We start from the raw sequence: 14,236 nt of genomic DNA on the forward strand, positions 1-14,236 counted from the left end.
CGTATTGTAGTCTCATGTTTTGTGAACATTTTGTTTTTTTTTAATTCTTTACGTGTTTATTCCTTAATATGTGTTTTAACTAAAACAATATTCAATTAACAATAAAAAATGATATCAGTCTAATTAACGCTTATAAATCTTTGATGGATTCGACCGTTACTTGATGGAAGTTCATTTTATCTCACAATAAAACACTGAAAAACGTTTGTTTTCTATACTTCCACAAAATTTATTACAACTATGTTATTACTACAGCTGTTTCGGCAAAGTGCCTTTCTCAAGTGATATATTTTACAATGTGTTTGCCTTTTTAAGTCTTTAACTGAAGAGGTTGAGGAGTGGGGAGCTGTTTGTCTCGAGTTGGTCATTCAGAATTATATCTGTATTTTTCAATTTATTAATTTCCATTGATTCTAAAAGTGATAGCTTAAGGCCTTTATTTTGAATATGTAGAATTTGAAACTCTTCATTGAAAGAATGATTATGATCTAGAAGGTGAAGTGCGTATGTAGAAGTGTCTGTTTTTCTATTGTTGAAAGCCCTTTTGTGTTCTGCTATCCGTTTGTCAAAAGTTCTGCCAGTTTGACCGATGTAAGTTTTCGGACAGTCACCACAAGCATAGGCGTAACCAGGATGATCCTAAGGGGGGTTACAACTACCTGAAAGGGGGGGGGTTACAACTACTGGAAGGTCTCTGGTTACCCCTGGTTACGCCTATGACCACAAGTTAGTTTGTACACACCACTCTGTAGTTGCTTTCTCTTTAGGCTTTTATTGTTTTTAATATGTTTGCTTAAGTTGTTGTTAGTTCTGAAAGCTGGTGTTATTCCTTTCTTTTTTATGTATCTGGCTATTTTTGTTGTTATTTTGCCAGTATATGTGAGAGAGCAGAAGGTACTGGGTTCTTTCTGTGGTGGTGGATACACTAATTTCAAGGCTTTCTTATGGAGGTTTTGGTTTAAAATGTTGTTAACTGTTTGTTAGTTATAGCCATTGTTTACTGCTATTTGTCTAATGATATTTAGTTCTGTCTCGAAGTTATTTTTTGTCAGAGGAATTTCTGTCAGTCTATGTATCATGCTATGGTAGGCTGCTAATTTGTGTTGTGTAGGATGGGATGATGAATCGTGTATAGTTGTGTCAGTATGGGTAGGTTTATGATATACGGAGAACTCATGTTTGTTGTGTAGTCTGGTAATCGTTACATCTAGAAAGTTTATGGAATTATTCTGTTATGTTTCTATTGTGAACTCAATATTACTATGAAGTGAATTAATGTATGATAGAAATTGGTCAAGTTGTCTGTTAGTTCCTGTAAAGCAGACTAGTATGTCATCCACGTATCTCCACCAATATAAGAACTGTTTAAATACGGGGTGTTTAGAAATTGTTGTTTCAAGTTGGTTCATAAATATATCTGATAGTAATGGACTTAGAGGATTACCCATAATAAGTCCTGCACTGTTGTTTGTGTAAATTTGATTATTGAATTCAAAATAGTCTTGATTTATGCAAATTTCAAGAAGGTGTAAAATTTCGGATTTGTACTATTATGTTCTAAAAGGTTTTTAACTAAAACAAAAGTTTCTGTAGGAGGAACACTAGGAAAAAGATTTTTTACGTCAAATGAAATTAGTCTGGAGTTGTTGGGCAATTGAAAATGTTGTATTTTATTAACTAGTTCTAGTGTATTTTTTACGGTGAATTTAGGTGAAAATTTAGTGTATTCTGTAATAATATCTGACAGTTTTTTTGAAAGTTTATATGACGGAGCTGTATAAAAAGGCTTATAAATATATATGATCTATATCAGGGGTCACCAATTAGATTCCCCGAGGGTCCGTTTCGAAAACCTATGACACTTCCGGGGTCCGGATTTAATGCTATCTGTGTCTATTCTAATTCGATTTCTTTGCGAATTCTTGTTAAAAATTATCCCCTATAAACTAATCAGAAGGGTGCCCTGCAAAATTTTTGGGCTGAAACAATTTTTTGTAACAAAACCAAAACATCACCTTTTTTGCCCACGAAAATTTGTTTTTAGCATTTTTGGGTCATCCTAAACAAAAAATATCTTCTCATTTTTCTCAAAAATTTATAGATTTCGAGTTTTAACCGATTTAAAATCTGAAAAATGCGAAAATTAGCATTTTCGAAGCTTGAACACTCATGTGTAAATTATTATTTTTGCAGTTGTCAAGTACCTAAAATGAAGTTTAAACATTCAATTTCAAGATTCTGATGAGTAATCGGGGATTATTTCAATTTAGACTGTTGTTTTTATTGGCTTATTTAATTAGCACATTGAAAATAATCAAATTAATAAATAAATAAATGATTAGAAAAACTAGGTATGTTAATAATAAATTATAAAATTTTAATAAATGTCAAGTATTTGTTGGGAATTTTTCGCATAAGTACGTATAATATGTATAAAAGTGACAGAGACGCACCACAAAGTGCGACGCGCGGCGGCTTTAAAGTCGAATGGAGGGGCATAATTAACAATTAAAAAACAACGGTCTATAGTGAAATAATCCCCGACTACGCATAAGAATCTTGAAATTAAATGTATAAACTTCAATTTCAGGTACGTGACAACCTGAAATCTAATAATTTTTCAGATTTTAAATCACTTTTCGAAAACTTTTGAGAAAAATGACAAGAGACCTTTTTTGTTTAAAAGTACCTAAAAAACTAGAAATACATTTTTCGGTCCAAAAAGATAATTTTGAATTTCTTTTTCTTTCCTTGGGCCCCTTCTGATTTGTTTAAAGGGGACATTTTTAAAAAAGAAACCGAATCAGAAAATTTTTCATTCAGGAGCGGTCTCACAACATATACAGGTGTCTGCGTAACTTTGCACCATATGGGAAACTTTTTTAATATCAATTTTACGAAAAAAAGTCATTCTTTATAAAGTGCTCTGCATAGTCTAAAACCTAAGATGCAATCATCAGATATCAAATTTTGTCAACAGTATACGAGGTATGTCAAAAAATATTAATTTCGCTCAAGAGCAAACTACCTTTACACTTAAAATATCAAAAAATTTTATTATGAAAAGATATTTGTAATTAAAAACCATATTCAAATATGCAATAACAGCCTTCTACGTGGAAAAAAAATTTCTGAGATTTTCCTAAATTACGGATTCCGAACATCATTTTTATTTATTAGACATGTAATAATTCTTTTATTAATAATTTTAGGAAAAAAACTTATTCTTCATAAAAATCTGTGCATGGTCTAAACCTCAAGATAAAACCATCAGTTTTCCAAGTTTGTTAATTTTATACGAGGTGTGTCAAATAATATGAATTTAGAAAGAATATAGAAAGAATTCTTTCTAAATTCATATTATTTGATACACCTCGTATAAAATTAACAAACTTGGATAACTGATGGTTGCATCTTGAGGTTTAGACCATGCACAGATTTTTATGAAGAATACCTTTTTTCCTAAAATTATTAATAAAAGAGTTATTACAGGTCTAATAAATAAAAATGATGTTCGGAATCAGTAATTTAGGAAAATCTCAGAAATTTTTTTTCTCGTAGATGGCTGTTATTGCATATTTGAATATGGTTTTTAATTACAAATAACTTTTCATAATAAATTTTTTTGATATTTTGAAATATAAAGGTAGTTTGCTCTTGAGCGAAATTAATATTTTTTGACATACCTCGTATACTGTTGACAAAATTTGATATCTGATGATTGCACCTTAGGTTTTAGACTATGCAGAGCACTTTATAAAGAATGACTTTTTTTCGTAAAATTGATATTAAAAAAGTTTCCCATATGTGCAAAGTTACGCAGACACCCTGTATGGAAAGGAAAACTAATAATATTTGATTGTTTTTTGGCCACTGTTTGAAGTGAGTTTAGTGCAACTGATTCTCATTAGTAGATATTCATCTGTTAGCTGAGATCTGTACCGATTTTTAATAAAATTCATTCTTGGTAAAGCGGCTTCGCACACATAAGTTGAGCCAAACATAGTACGCAATTTCATGGCCAAACATTTTCAGAATTGCTGCACCTTTTATTTTGAATTTAATGTAGTTCCGCACAAAACTAGCCCACGGTCCGGATGCGGACCGCGGTCCGCTAATTGGTGACCCCTGGTCTATATGATCATTGCATATAAAACAAGCATTTTATGTGGCGGCGTATATGCATACCTACACAATTATTGACGTGCCTTAATGATGCTGCAAAAGAACCCGATCCACTTTTATATGGATATCATATAGATAATGAGACTATCTTCTTCTAAAAGTGCCTATCTTCTGGAGATGTTGGCGACCACATTGACCCATCGTATTCTATTTAAGGCAGCTCGAAATAGATCAGTTGACGTTAGACCAGTCCACTTCCTAAGATTGGCCAGCCAGGATATACGTCTACGTCCAGGGCCTCTCCTGCCCTCAATCTTGCCTTGTAGAATCAACTGCAGCAGTCGGTATTTTTCATTACGCATAATGTGGCCGAAGTAAGCCAATTTTCTGTTCTTTACGGTGTTAATTATTTCTTTGTCTTTTCCTAGCCTCTGGAGAATAGTTATATTAGTTGTGTGGTGTATATATGAGACCCTCAACATACGTCGGTAGCACCACATTTCAAACGCCTCTAACCGTTTTATGGCATCTTCTGTCAGGCTCCAGCTTTCAACTCCGTATAGGAGGACACTAAAGACGTAACATCTAAGAATTCTTATGCGTATATTGATACTTAAAGACAAGTTGCAGAGAATTTTCTTAAGACTGTTAAAAGAGCTTCTGGCTTTTTCAATACGAGTTTTTATTTCGTAGCTATGATCCCAAGTATCCTTAATGTTGCAGCCCAGGTAGCATATTTTCTGTACTCTCTCTAGGGGTGTATTGTTTACTGTAATTTGGGCGTTTATGTTGGTGTTTTTACTAATGATCATTATTTTTGTCTTCTTACAGTTTAATTTTAGGCCGTATTTGTTACATGCTTCTACAACATTATCCATGATCCTTTGGAGCCCCTGCGCACTATCTGCCAGCAATACTGTATCGTCTGCATATCTAATATTATTTATAAGTTGTCCATTTACTGCAATACCATCTTCTGATTCGTCCAAGGCCTCTCTAAAGATGTTTTCAGAGTATATGTTAAATAATGTTGGTGACAGTATGCAACCCTGTCTGACTCCTTTTTCAACCGTGAAGATTTCGGACAGTTCATTTTCGAATCGAACTGTTGCTTTTTGTTGGAGATATAAGTTTGAAACGAGTCTTATATCCTTACCATCGAGTCCTGATGTTTTTAGGATATCGATTAGTTTTCCATGTGGGACTTTATCAAATGCCTTCTCGAAATCTATGAAACATGCATACACATCGCAATTGACATCCCATCGCAATGAGACTATGAAGACCCAAAAAGTTTTATATTTATTGGTTCCAAGAATAGATCTAACCATCATGTAACTATAAAAAATTCTCTAAAAACTTATGTAGGTGTTAGATGTAAAAAAGCTGTGATTTTCTGTATGTATTAATACAGATGCATAAAAGAAATTGTTTGTAAAAGTAGTATTAATAAATAAAATATAAACACAAAATATGAGACTACAACATGACTTCAACGTGTACCCTTGTTCTCCCGACAGGGTGTCTCAAACTTAAAGTAAGAAAAATATTCTCTTTTTTCCACCCGGTATGATAGCAAAAGAGAAGTTTACGTAAACCTTACAGTAAACCCAACAGTGTAAATACTAAAGAAAAAATTTTAAATCTCTTGTTCACGAGAAAATGAACTTCTTTTTCTCATGATCATCTTTCAGTGCGTCACAGTTTTTCGATTTCTTTCTAACGCATTAAATTGTATGTGACAGAAAAAAACGTACGTCTCTGATTACAGACATTTATAAGATTTATTCTAGTTATTCTAGTTATCGATAGATGGCGCCATAATAAAAAAAATAATTTTTTTTAATTAGATAATAATATTACAAATATAATCTGTATAATTTATAAGACTATACAAATCAAAGAAAATACCATTTTATAAATGCAAGAAACACATGTTAGAAATTTTAAAAGCAAAATGCACAGGTAAATACATTTATTTTAAATATTTAGGTAATACACAAATCTTTCTTTTACGGAATACCATCATCGACTAGCTACCCAAACACTTGATTTCATCCCTATTCGGGTCACCCTCCTGTTTTTCAAAACATCGCACCTTGTCCAGCGATTAGTCAGGGCCGGTGTGACAATATTCTTTACAGTCGGCCACGCTTCCCTTATCCACGTCCCCGTGGATTCCATGCCACTGATGTACCTAGATCAGAAATAATCATGTTAACTTCAAAAGTCACGACTGATGAAATAAACAAGGCATATGCCATATTGATAATGGCATATTAAATTAATAATAAACATTACGATGTAATAATTTTACATTAAGCTAATAACAGGAGTCATACAGCCAGTTCATCTTAATTTGGACCTGAAATAGTAACTTCAACTTAAGACCTACACTCTACAGGTAGTAAATTTCATGCAATAGGTAAACATGCTATACCAATAGCAAGACAACAACTCTAAAAGTTGTAAGATAAGAGTATGAGGCTTACAAGTTCGCTTCTAAAATATGAAACACCTGCAATAAGAAAACAACTCTTATAAGTTCGCCTCTTTAGTAAATTACATTAAGCAAAACATGCAATAGGTACCTATAGTAAGAAAACAGCTCTTATAAGTTCGTTTCGTTAGAACTTGCCCTCTCAAAACCCCTTACCTTGGGTTGGAAGAGCCGTGGTCTAAGAGCACGTTTCATATATTTTTGTGGCAAGCCATATTAGAGATCCGTTTCGTTAGAACCCTAATAAGTTCGTTTCTTTAGAACTCGCCTAGGACTCTTTAAGAACTCGTTTCGTAAGAGTTCCGTTGCTAGCTATCTTGGAGATCCGTTTCGTTAGGACTCTTATAAGTTCGTTTCGTTAGAACTCTTGTGGCCAGCTATCTTAGAGATCCGTTTCTTTAGGACTCTTATAAGTTCGTTTCGTTAGAACTTTTGTGAGTTCGTTTCGTTTGAACCCTTGTGAGTTCGTTTCGTTTGAACTCTTGTGAGTTCGTTTCGTTTGAACTCTTGTGAGTTCGTTTCGTTTGAACTCTTGTGAGTTCGTTTCGTTTGAACTCTTGTGAGTTCGTTTCGTTTGAACTCTTGTGAGTTCGTTTCGTTTGAACTCTTGTGAGTTCGTTTCGTTTGAACTCTTGTGAGTTCGTTTCGTTTAAACTCTTGTGAGTTCGTTTCGTTTAAACTCTTGTGAGTTCATTTCGTTTGAACTCTTGTGACCATCTATCTTAGAGATCCGTTTCGTTAGGACCTTTATAAGTCCGTTTCTTTAGAACTTACCTTCTCTAAACCCTTTACTTTAGGTGAGAAGAGCCGTGGTCTAAGAACTCGCTTCGTAGAGTTCTGTTGTCAGCTATCTTTGAGATCTGTTTCGTTAGGATCTAAATCCTCTTCGTATTCAGAGCTGACGCCAATATTGAAAGATTTCATCTTATCGATAGATGTCACATCTTCATATTTCTTTTGAGATCTCACGGAACCTTGAGGATCCTCGATTACGTAACGATCATGATCTAAAACCCTTTTTAATGACATAAGGACCAGAATATTTAGGGAGTCATTCGTTTGACGTCCTCTTGAATTCTTCGTTGAATTCAATCACTTTGTCAAATGTTTGCTTTTATTTGACCTGGTTTGCATCAGTCATTCGTTTGACGTCCGCTTGAATTCTTCGTTGAATTTAATCACTTTGTCAAACGTTTGCTCTTATTTGACCTGGTTTGGATCAGTCATTCGTTTGACTTCCGCTTGAATTCTTCGTTGAATTCAATCGCTTTGTCAAATGTTTGCTTTTATTTGACCTGGTTTGCATCAGTCATTCGTTTGACGTCCGCTTGAATTCTTCGTTGAATTCAATCACTTTGTCAAATGTTTGCTTTTATTTGACCTGGTTTGCATCAGTCATTCGTTTGACGTCCGCACATATTTTCGATAGATCGCCTCGGTCTGCCTCCTGTAATGACACTTCGTTGGCCAGAACAGCATCGGCTATACCTCTTGGTTGGTAACCCAACATTACTTCGTAGGGCGTTTTTTCCTGTGGTTGAATTCTTTATTGAATTCAATCCCCAATTTGGAACGAATTCATCTCAAGTAGTCTCGTCCTCAGTGCAGGATGATAAAGAAGCTACTATTGCACAATTATACCTTTCCACTTGTCCGTTTACTTTAGGAGCAGCAGTGGAATTCAGAACATGTTTTATATTAAGTGATGTACAATAATCCTTGAATCGTTGGGAAGTATAGCAAGAACCTCCATCGCTAATTATTCTTCTTGCTACACCAAAGTTTTCAATTGCACTTTTCAAAAAAGTAATCACCGGGGTAACTTTGGTGGACTGCACAGCCTTCATAAAGACGAACTTAGTGAAAACATCGACAATGACAATGAGATAAAAGTTCCTTCGTTTTGAGTTTACAAATGGGCCTAGATGGTCTATATGCAGTGTATCAAAAGGTACTGCAACCTTCTCAACAGAATGCACAAGTCCAGGTTTTTTGTTTTTCACCAGGTTCCTTATTATATAAGCATTCTAGACAACATCCAATGTATTTCTTAACATATCTTCTCATACCTGAGAACCAGTATAATTGAGATATTGCAGAAATGGTCTTTTCTACTGACATGTGACCAGTTTCATCATGATAATGCAAAACAACCTGCCTGCGGGCTTGCCTTGGAACAACCCACCTTTTGCCTTCTGAAGTTTTTCGATATAGTCGATTGTTTACGATGCAGTAGTTTGATGGATCTTTCTCTTCCGCATCTGATAGAGATTTCGATAGCAGATCTATAATAGTGTTGCATCTTTCATCTTTTAGTTGGGCATGTAAGATTCAATCTTCTTGATCGATGTTTACAAGGTTTATGTCAAACGTGAGTGCCTCCTCTGGAATTTTTGCGACAGTATCTCTGCTTAGATCATCCGCATGGAACATTTTTGTACCTGAACGGTATTCAATATCGAAAGTGAATTCTTGAATGGTTAACCACCATTCTTCATTCTGGGAATTATATCTCTCTTGGTCAATGTTGTCCGCACTGCATTACAATCTGTGACCACCTTAAAGTGGATTCCGATGTAAAATATTCGAAAATGTTTTAATGAGTTTACTACCGCCATGGTTTCTAACTCGTGAGAATGGTATTTTTGTTCTTCCTTTGTGGTCTGCCTTGAAAAGTACATAAAGGGCTTTAAAGTGCCATTTGTTTGTTTCTGAAGTAAAATCCCTCCAATGCCCCACTTTGAATCATCTGTATGTACTTCAGTTTCTAACTCAGGATTGTAAACAGCAAGGACAGGCCTCGGAAGTCAATTTTTTTTTGAGGGTTTCGAAAGCTACACGTTGTTCGTCACCCCATACAAAAATTTGACATTTTTGTCAAAGGTCTTGCAAAGTCCTTTATATATTTTCTGGATAACTTGACAAACCTAAAAATTGGCGTGTATTGTGGACATCAACAGGTTCTGGAAATCGTTCAATTGCTTTTGTTTTTTGATTACCAGGTTGTATTTCATCGGAGCTGATTTCATGTCCCAAATTGTCTATCCTTTCCATAAAGAACTGACACATCGACAGACGCAATGGCAATCCTGCGCCTTTTAGAGCTTCAATTACGTTTCGCAGAACTTGCCAAATTCAAACTCGTGAAATACATACAGTCTTTTAATTTTTCTAAGAACTCGTCTGCACGTGGAAGTGGAAATCTTAACAGTCTTCGAATTCAATGCACGATAATCTACACACATTAGATTTTCTCCATTTTTCTTTTTGACTAATAGAATCGGACTTGAATATGGTGAACTACATTCTTGAATTACTCCCTTAGCCTGTAAATCATCTACAATAGTCTGTAAAACTTTTCGTTCATTGTAAGACAAATCATAAGGACGATACACGACAGGACGATCATCAGTAGGATAGATTCGCATTTTAAGAATATCTGTTTTACCCAATTCACTAGTGTTTAGTGCAAAACAGCACCTAAATTAATTCAGTAAGTCAAGGAGCTTTACTGCTTGCTCTTCAGATAAATTTGAATTATATAACACATGCCAATATCAGAAGAAATACTTTTATCTTCAACACAATCAACACCTCTAGGTGGAATCTGAGTTTCACTTAATTCAACTAAGCTGATATATATTCAAATTATTGTACCCTGTTCTAGCCAATCCACTTAGTCTACTTTGCATGTGGAATATCATGGCAACAGTTCGTTGCAGTCACTAATAGATCCCAACATCCCAAAAAAAATTCAGGAATGCACTCGGGCTCCACAAATGTTCCATTAACCGCATCGTTGGGCTTGAGCTTTTTTTTTTTACTAGTAACTCTAATCGATTGAGTCTATCACTAACATACATTTCGAGTAGTGGAGGAGTGTGTGAGACTCTTTCACTTGATGAAACTACCTGAACGATGTTCGTTTCTCTAGATCTGGGAATCTTGGAACTTGCCTGATGATGTAAATGATATTGTCCGTTTTATCTTGTAATCATAGTCGTTACTACTACTGCTAGATTCGGATGTTGAACTTGAACTTAGTCTGGATCCTTTCCTTTGGCCCATTGCTTTTGCTTTCTTTTTATATACTATATTTATATAATAGTAAATACTTATACTCATGCTTTTCGAATAAAATTGCGAAGATAAATTGAGAGAAAGTTGTTGCTACACGTTGAACAACCTCTCGAACTTAAATAAGGCAATAGCTCAATTCTATACGTTGAATAGCTTATACAGAGCGTTAACCAATCAACCAGATATACCACTTCGAAGGAAGCGCCAAAATCGGCAACACTGTTTATTATTCCACTATAGTATCGATGCGTAATCGTCCATCGACGGATTTAAACAAATTAATAATACTTTAAGTTCTGAAATTACTAATCTACAATGAGTAGGTGACGTAATATGATTGTCAAATTACCGGCAAGTGGTTAAATGAACCGGCTGCTCAAATTTCTCAAACATTTATTACCAAACATTTAAAATTAAATTTTAACTGTTAAAGATGTTCAAAACTCATCTACTTGTTCCGATAGTAACAGTATGTATAAATAAATTATTATAATGACAATAAATAATTAAAAATAATGCTATTAATGTAAATTAATAAATAATTCGAGCAATTAACAAGTAAGGAATTAAAAGAATATTCAGAAACTAAAGCCATAGTCACCTCTATTTTGAAAATGACATTTACACTCTACGACTATGCCGTCTACACTTTAAATATTTATAAATGCATGTCTATAAATTATAATAATAACGCATACCTTATTAAATGTGGAAAAACCGGCAGTGTTTACACGTTAAGTCCGCATATCTAATTGAAACCCAAACGCAGTGTATATTCTTATAAATATTTTAATCTATTTTAAATTTAAATCGCGAAATATAAATCTATTACTATACGTTGAATAGTTTATATCTCCCTATAGATATTTTGATTTATGTATTTCAAATTCAAATCCCGAAGTATAAGGCTATTAACTACACTTTGAATAGCTTACACATCGCTAAATATGTAATTTTTATTTTATATCACGAAATATAACAAATCCCGAAGTATAAGGCTATTAACTACACTTTGAATAGATTACATATCGCTAAATATGTAATTTTTATTTTATATCACGAAATATAATATCACGAAATATAAATACGTTGAATAGCTTATAGTATAATATCCTTTTAAATGTTACTGCCTATTTTTAATTTATATCGCAAAATATAAGTACTTATATTACTATACGTTGAATAACTTGTATTATTCTTATTATAAATATTTTAACCTCTTTTGAAATCAAATCGCGAAATATAAGTCTATTATCTACACTTTGAATAGCTTATAAATATAATAAATTATTAATATAATAAAATTGTGAAGTTAATTAAAGAAAAGTCTGTTGCTACACGTTGAACAGTTTCTCAAACTTAAATAAGGTAATATAAGCTTAATACTATACGTTGATTAGCTTATATTATATACTATCCTTATAAATATCGCGAAATATAAGTCTATTAACTACACTTTGAATCGCTTATAAATATATTCCGATAAAATATTCTAACCTTTTTCAAAATCAAATCGCGAAATATAAGTCTATTAGCTACACTTTGAATAGCTTATACATCACGATAAATATTTTAATGTATATTAAATAAACTATCTGATAAATACATACAGTTCAACTCCTTTAAAATCAGTTCCAAGACATCCTATTGTTCCAAGTATATGGCACATGTACATAATTGGCAAGAAAACAGCACAAATTGTTCCAAAAACACCACATAAAAACACCCAGGCGATTCACTGTATATTAAATGTTATTTACACGTCGCATTTGGTGCAAAATCCGGTAATATTCCACGTGAAATGTAACAACACTTCGCAAGTTCACTTCTTGCAGTAAAATTCCATTGTTATTTTGTCACCCTCGAAACATTCACATACAATTATACTATTATTGTGTTTTTAAACAAATATCACAATTAAATAAGTATAAATATGACTTAACACTTGTTAGCACATGGATAATATCCTACCGCTGCTTTGTTAGAAATTTTAAAAGCAAAATGCACAGGTAAATACATTTATTTTAAATATTTAGGTAATACACAAATCTTTCTTTTACGGAATACCATCATCGACTAGCTACCCAAACACTTGATTTCATCCCTATTCGGGTCACCCTCCTGTTTTTCAAAACATCGCACCTTGTCCAGCGATTAGTCAGGGCCGGTGTGACAATATTCTGTACACACATTTGATTTGTTTTATTCCAAATTGAAAATAAAATGTGACAACTGTCAGATTTAACTAAAATGTCATGTTAGAATAAATGTCATAAATGTGTATTATCACGGACTTGCCCTTTTTCCTATCATTTGTTACGCACTGAAAAATGCTCATGAAAAGGACATACCAAAATGAGCTTAATTTTTGACGGTGCAAAACTTTTGCGATTAAGTTTATTATGATTTTTATTTAGAATGTTATACGGAACTGTTCTTATTATAAAAGTAATTGTTATAAAAGATTTTATTAATTCAACCGTGTAAAAACAACAAAATTACTAAAAAGTGTTACCATATCCTCTTGTCCACAGAAATACAGAAACACAAATAAACTTTCCCGTTAGTATTATTTTTTATTCTGCTTGTAATATTGAGAGCATTACCAACATTAGTTCTAATTCAAATACCCATAAGACATTACTTAGAAAATTAAAACAATCATTAAAGAACAAACTGCATTCAGGCTTTATAGGTAGTAATGTTAGCGTCATATTTTAGCAGTAAGCTTGTAGCTAAACTAGAATGAAAAGTGAGCTTTTAAAAGTTGGCTGCTAACATGCCCCTGTAATTTAATACCTACATTATTTTCCATGTTTTATGACTCCACATTTATGTCTTTGTGTGGAAGTGCCAACGGAATTCCGGAAATATCCTCCAACTACACTATTTATATTAAATAAAGCAATATGCATAAATATCAGCTTGGTTATTTCAAGCTGACATGACCTAATTTACATAACTTTTATATTATCAAATTAGGAAAAACTGGATATTACTCTAATAGTCACCAGTACACCGTCCTTTTTTGAAAATGATTACAAAAGTTAAAGAAAAATCTTCTGCTTAAAAGGAATACTTATTTTAAAAAACCCAAAAAGGGGCTACAAATACAATACAGAACGTTTTCGCTCTAAAGAGAGCATCATCAGTGTTCTTTGAAAGCTCTACATGGTAAGCCACCAAAAAATACATCGGTTAAAACCGTTAAAATATCGACTAAATGTCTTACATTAGAATATTAAATGCCAAATCCTGATGATGGATGAAATTACTAAGGATCTACCCTAAGGCATTATATGACCTTCCAAGAAGCACGTGGGTTGTCGAGTTGAATTCTCTGTCTTCACATAGAGAAAGATAAAAGCCAATGGTGAACGGTTTTAACCGATGTATTTTTGGTGGCGTAGCAGGTAGAGCAGAGTTTCCCAAACTTTTTTCTCTCGTAGACCCCTTGTCATGTTTTTCAATTTTAGATCGACCCCCTGCTATTCACTTTGAAATATTAAAATTTCTAACAGTAGTGAGGTA

The 14,236-nt window shown here is 33.4% G+C and overlaps 1 protein-coding gene across 1 annotated transcript in view; it reads left to right on the plus strand.

The window, feature by feature from the left end:
* The window catches only part of LOC126887056 (rho guanine nucleotide exchange factor 26-like), a 57,506-nt gene that overhangs the window by 11,404 nt on the left and 31,866 nt on the right, over positions 1-14,236 (plus strand). The window lies entirely within an intron of this gene.

This window comes from Diabrotica virgifera, chromosome 6 (genome assembly GCF_917563875.1).
Source record: "Diabrotica virgifera virgifera chromosome 6, PGI_DIABVI_V3a".
Lineage (NCBI taxonomy): Eukaryota > Metazoa > Arthropoda > Insecta > Coleoptera > Chrysomelidae > Diabrotica > Diabrotica virgifera.